Source organism: Rhodnius prolixus, unplaced genomic scaffold (assembly GCF_049639745.1).
Source record: "Rhodnius prolixus isolate KJV_2025 unplaced genomic scaffold, Rpr scaffold_8, whole genome shotgun sequence".
Lineage (NCBI taxonomy): Eukaryota > Metazoa > Arthropoda > Insecta > Hemiptera > Reduviidae > Rhodnius > Rhodnius prolixus.
Window position 1 is genome coordinate 12,731,588 of NW_027411593.1, and position 7,249 is coordinate 12,738,836.

The window sequence follows — 7,249 nt, forward strand, 5'->3', positions numbered from 1 at the left end:
TATGCCAAGTTTAAAGCAAATCTCAATAATATGGGAAATTAATCCAGTAATTTCATTTTCCAGCAGCTCGCTCACAGTTTTCTTCTTTCTAAGACCTTCTTTACAGTTCACTGTCTGTAACCAGATAAGACTGTCCGGAGGCGGGCGGTGCAAATAAAGAAGCAACTCCATTTGGCTGAATTCGGGCAATAGCTTACTAACAGATCCGAAGGTTGGCACTGAAAACCAATATTTTTTGGACACCGCGAGACCTCAATACGGATATATCAAAACTCTAAATCCAAGGCATCAATCACATCATATTCAAATACATTCTGGGTCCTAATATTAACAGCAATTAAATGTTAAATAAAAATTGCACGTTTACAGGAAATGTGTCAAAGAAAACAGTGAAGATGCTCCGGTGTTTTCCATCCGGAACCGAGAAAAACAAAAAATTAGATTAAATTTACGCTAGGCCAGCTAAATTTGCGTGCCTTGCGTGTCTAGTATAATTTAAAGGAAGTGCCGAGCCGAGATATATTTTAGTAATAAATACGAGAAGACTATTATAATCTTTTATGCATCACCGGAAGAATATATTTATTTTATTGTCCAACATAAATATTATTATGTGACGCATGTTTCATTAAATACGTAATTATTTTGTTTTTATAGTATTATTGGGTCATCATTTATTAATTTTATTTAAATAATGATATCGGAGTAAATATTAAAGGAACTATTAAGTAAATAAAGTAAATAAAGTATTGTGTACACATATTGTTCGTGAGGACAGATTTTATTTGACATTATCTAGAAAGGAGAATTTCTCTAAGTAATGGGTTTAAACCATGGAGCTTTTACTCAAGAAACTGTTCGTCTAGTAATAGACGCGAAAAATAATCAATAATGACGGACATAAAAAAATTTAAATAATAAAAATATCATAGAAACGTTTTTTCATATAATACATTAATTATTTTAATTAATAGGTAAATTAATTTACAGTAAAGTGGTTAATATGTACCGTAATAAGGTTAGTCTATCTCAAGATATATGAGAAAATCGAGAAAACATAAAGCACATTTAACAGGATTAAAATTGTCTTTCATGGAGTATTTTCCAAAACCCGAAAACACAAATGATAATTGGATTTCAAAACCCTTCTGTAAAGAAAATTCAGGAAAAGCTACATCATTATCGATAAAAGATAAAGAAAATTTAATAGAATTATCGTGTGACAGAACTTAATTGATAACTATGTAAAGATCTGCTTAAAGAGACTGATTGTAATGAGTAAGCTCTATCCAAGCAACATTAAATTTAATTGGTACTTACAGGTAGTTGAATGCTTAAAAGATATTAATTTATAAGATTTGGGCAAAAATTTAATAATCCTAAAGAAGAACTTTGTAAATTAATTAATACTTTTGAACAGAAAAATATGTACGCAATTTTTAATTATTTAAAAAACACTGCAAAGTTTATAAAGTGAAAATGAACTTGAACTCCTTTGAAACAGATACATTGTATCTCTATACAAATAAGGATAATAATAATAAAATAACACATTCGGAATAACAAATATCACGAAATACAATCATTTTTCGAAGTGGTACAATTTAGCATGATGTACTACCAAGTGGTACGCGAGCTAAAAAAAGGTTGGGAAACGCTGGTCTAGTCAATTGTTCTAAAGTCCCTTGCGCTTCAAATGTCCCAACTTTACCTCTATCAATATTTAGAGTGAAAACTATTCAAACTCTAATTAAGATCTTTTCGCAGTATTTTCCTTCCAGGATGTACATTTTTGGAACTTTTGCAATCTCTCCTCTAACCAGTAAAAATGCTCCAATAATCGCATACATCTTGAACATGATAACACAGAACAGTTCCACAATCATTGTAAAGATTATGCTATCAGTAAAATTGGACTACAAATTATTCCCTGAGCGCATGATTGAATTGGAAATGCAAAACATACAGCAATTATTGCAGTTGTTACATACCATTTAGTTAAATATATATGTTATATAGTACTGATCTAATAATTCATGCATAGTTTAGGCGTATGTGAATCTAGAGAGAATTGCATTACTTTATTGCTTGATGGCATGTTAAACTTAATTTCAACGGGCTTCAAGAAGACTCTCATATTATTCATGATAAACTAGTCCTAGACAAACAATGTAAAATCGTTTTAATTTCTACAAATCCACAATAATTTGATAATTATTAAATCAAAACTAGAGTCTAAATAATTGTTTTAAATTCTAGCGACAATAAGTTAGTTCTTCTAAAAAAATGATTTCTTCAGCGTTCTCAATTTTGGGTCTGTCAATAGCCACTTTGGTCTTCAAATATCTTTGAATTTCAAGTTAATTTCTCGATCGTAAATAACACTTGACTAAATGCATTTTTTTTTTTATAGATCTTACGAAGAAACGCTCAATTCTCTCTTAACTCAATTAAACATTACTGATTCTCTAAACAGGAATAAGGATTAACGAGATTACAAAGGCAATATCCATTATAACTATCAAAGGTATCTTGATTATTTATCATTAATAATTAATCCGTTTTGAAAATCATTTGAAAAAAACAAGTAATATATTATATACAATTAAGTTATATGATACAAGAAGAGTGCATTTTGAAAGAGAACTTAATACAAGATAATATTGAAAAATATTATGTCAGTAATAATGTTTTATAGTTTGTAACATTATTTAATTTTGACATTAAGTGCTAGTTTGATGGAAAGCCTTGTTGACTTTACCGGATCAAAGTTGTCAAAACTATACAAAACTTTACCACGCAAATTTCCCGTCCAAAGGGAAATATTTATGTAACACTTTGAATAAAGGCTTTAATAACAACTATAATTAAAGGTTTTAGAAGTGAAGGCATCACACTGGAAATGTGATGAACTTATTAAAGAAGAAACATTTTTAAGGTAAAAATTGAACAAAAATAGAACTAATTTAATGTATTTTCCTATTTCCACTGCACGAGCCATAACTATACTATCACTCATCCCGACAATACTGCTAGTTGGCCGAGCAACCTTGTAAACACCTAGCTTCCTGAATATATACAGGAAGTTTGCCTCTAGCTGGTACCTCTCAACCCTTTTCTGATTGTCACGCAGAGCCCTAAGGGAATCAATGCTCAACATTTACATGAGGTACTGTCTAAATAAAAACCAGTTGTAAATAAAAGCCAATTAGGTGTCTGACATGAATCACTCATACGACTTTTTCCTTTTTCGCAATTTACGCAATAATTTTGTTTAAAAACTATTTTGTGCGTTAAAAAAATACTTCAAAATTTGTTCACTATAGTTACAACTTCCGCCCAACCTAATTATACTTTAGCTACATATTTAATTCCAGAAGTTCCTAAATATTAAACTAGTGATCAGTCCGTACTTTACAATTAAATGAAACTTTAGAACACTGTTTAACTTCTCCTCTCTTTCCGCTGATATAAGAAACATTTTATTATTTTTGTTTAGTTTTAACTCTCTTTATTTAATTTACAACTGCCTATTGACAACAAGTAAATCAGATTGCTTACAATACATACATAAAAATGGCTTAAAAGATTTGAATGAGGGCCATCCAACGATAACCATCATGAGTCGACTAACACAAGATGCCGTTGAAGTGAATTCGAACTATCATGTGATCAGGTGATCGCGTGGCCATCGTCGCTTCAGTGTTCGAGGGAAGATTAGTCTGAACTAAATTGAATATGAGTGGGTTGAAGTGTTGGAATAAAATTTGGTGTAACGGGATTTGGCTAGGTCAAGGACAAAAGGGATTTTTAGGTCAGTGTGGATAGTGTGATTGCTTACGTAGAAAGGAGCGTTAAGTTTGGTTTTCGATTGAAGCGATTGGATACGGTTGAGATTGGTGCGCTTAGCTTTACTGCAGAGTTTTAAGTCCATACATCCAGATTGGGGGCTTTTAGAGCTGTGTAGAGTTTCTTTTTGTTGGTAAGACACAATTTGGAGCGTTTGTCAAGTGGTCTTTTGGGTCATTCGGTAACGTAATTTAAGTTCCTGTCGCTTGAGTCGGGTATGAGAGTTCCAAGTAAGGCGCTTGTCGAGGAAAAGTCCAAGGTAGTGCACCTTATCTGCCGGAGGAATAGGAATCTGGTTCAGATAAATTGGTAGGAATACCTTGTGATTGAGGGTAAAAAGAGAATACAATAATCGTAAAATGGCTGCAGAGTTTGATTTTAAATATTTAGGAAGAGGCTTGTGCAGATGGATGTAAAATATTTCAAGAATAAGTACAGATTTAACTGAGGTTTAACACAAATTAAAGTAAGTTCAACCTGAAGAATAAAGTATGCATTCAAATAATTCTAAACTACATTCTTAAACATTTATGATTACTGAGCTAATTATATGATTAATCAAGGTAAGTCAAGTATGAATAATGATGATGGTGAAGATAATGATGTGAATGAATGCTTTAATCAGTAAAAGCAGAAAAAATGGTTGGTACAGCGGTTGTTTGTTGATACGAATGAATGTTGAATCTAAGATTTGAAAGTTAGTGACTGTAAGTGATTCTACTGTAGGCTTTCCCTTGTTTCTTTATTCAGGCCTCTCTTCCACCGAGCCGTGGTGGGCAAAGAAAAGCACCATTGGCCGGACGGAGAAAGGGTATGGAGTGACGCTTTTTCCTTTACTAACATACATTCGTAGATAGCACCTGTATCTACTGCCTAAGTAAACGCTTATTGTTCTAATTTTTTTTTTTTTGCTCCTCTGATTCCACCAGGAATAAAAGTAGACTTATACTCGAAGGTAGGATTCAGCATTTCTTATAAAAGCTGCAGAAGCATATCTTCAGTAAGCAGATTACTTTCTGGGAAATTTAACTGGTCATAGTTAAACGTGAATCGCTTTCTCTAAGCGGTCGATTTATTTCGACAAAGAAAAAACTAAGGAGTTTTATTTTAAATAGAGTTGGCCAGTAACGATTCTCTCAGATAATATTATTTATTTATGAAATATTAAAGTCAAGAACTTTAATTTGAAGTCTATTTTAATGAGACTTGGTTTGTAAGAGTGATAGATAGTCCTTCACAGCAGATATTTCTTTTTATTGGTTTAAGACAAGTTACTAGGATCCTTCATTTTTTGAATTAGATTATTTTCTAGAACTACGTTTTGAGGTATTCAAAGAGGAATCTTGTTTTCATCAAACTCCTCTTCGCTTAGTATTAATTCTCAAGTTAATTAAAGATGCAAAAGAAATTCGTGTTACCTCAAATTTTATTCTTTCCAAGAACGCTAATTAAATATTCCCCATTTTACCAACTTAATTGAAAGTGGAGTGCTTTAAGAAAGAAGCATCAAAGTGAATGCTAAATGCAATTAGAAATAAATAAAAAATAAATAACTCTTTCAATTAAAATTTAATTTCTTCATGCTACCTTCAAAAAGTTTAATAATTCAACATCGTCAATTTTTTTGCTTTTTTTTACATATTCCACAAACCAGTGAAGGAGTGTCTCTAAATTCCTTAGAGATTTAACAGATATAGGTAGCCTTTGATGTTTGATCCCAGTTTATGGTGTACAGTCGCTGCTTGTAATTTTGAACATAAATGGTGGATGAGCTTTTATCGTAAGAGTTTGGGTTGAATCTTGGCCACAGAATATGAAACTAGCTTTACAGACCGCGTATTTCAATGTGTAACTGAAGAAGAAGATCTGATGGTCTAAAGAAAGAGCAAGAATTGGAATCAATTCGATTTATCATCCATTATCTCTTAACTATAGCAGCGTAAAACAACTCTAATTACTAGTAGTTAAAAGTAAATAGTCCATAAAAGTTTACTTCATAGTTTTAGAAAAGAAATGGCTATTTCCATTCTCCGCGTTAACAAAGTCAAACTAATATTCGTTCTGTTTCAAGAACGTAAAAATCTCTCCACTACATTCTCATTCATACCTCATTCAACCATTCCATCATCTGCATTCTAAATCATTCTAGAATCCTTCATCCAATCATCAATAATTTTACAAATATGTCAGTGACTAAATCCTTATTTTATCTGGGAGCATTAACGAAGGCAGGAAAAAAGTTACTAGATATACAAAAGCTCGAAAAAGGAGTAGGAAATTAGTGCAACAAATTATGGGCAAAAAAGTCCATGAATTTCATCAACCAGCCATCCAAACAACAAGCGAAGTTTATGTTCTCTAAGATCATATTAATGACAGTTGTTATCTTATGGAGTAAACTTCATTCAGGGATAGAATACTTTGAGAGAGATGTCAGTCAAGAAAGGCACCACTGTAGCCGAGCGGTTAGAGGTGAGTCCTGTAAAGCTAATATGTGGTACTGGGTTCGATTCCCGGGTCTAGGCCTTGGATTTTATTCAATATTTAATACGAGAACTTTGTAGTAAAGTATGTTTCTAACCGCCTCCATCCTCGAAACCCGATTTGGAAGTGGTACATAAAAATAGGCGTTGCTACTCAGTCAAAATTCGAAGATAACAGAACAAACTTAGTGGTCATCAGGCCTATATTACTCTACGCCTGCTCCTCCTGAAGACTAGACCAATAGTAGCAACATCAAGAAACTCAGGACAAATTTCTCAGACTACCCTCCACGAGACTGCATCCATTATCCCCGGTACACTCCTATATCCAAAATCGTCTGCTGAAACTCCTTTCCATCCTAGTCTGTCATCCTAATGCACTCTGTCATGACATAGCCATCTATATTCTCCCATATCCTTATATTCCCAATAGACACAACAGAATCAAACACATCCTATTCTCTAACTTTCTCCTCTAGCTGCAGATTTTTCCTTGCACTCTCTAGCCTTCCTGTCTTAAACTTTCCTTAATACTATGTAATGAAGGTTGTAATGTAATTACACATACTCGTAATGTATTTATAATTAAGTATTTTATCTATTTACGCCGTCAAGAAATTGTATTTGAAGCTTGGAAATAACTAAAGAATAGTAAAGTAAAAAAATAACTAAAGTTGGGAAGGATATTACGGAATAATTGCTTCAGATTCCTCGCCGCTTGCCACTCCGGCGATAAGAATAACAACTCCATCATAACAGCGCCATACCCCACAGCTTTGCCAATTATTTTGTTCGCCAATTATAACAAATCTTTCATTCATCCAAGATCTGTAAAAAAAGATAAGTTAGACTTTTTGCGCATATTCTAAAGGCGAAATAGTAATAATTTTTCATTTATCTAGATTTATTCTGTATAC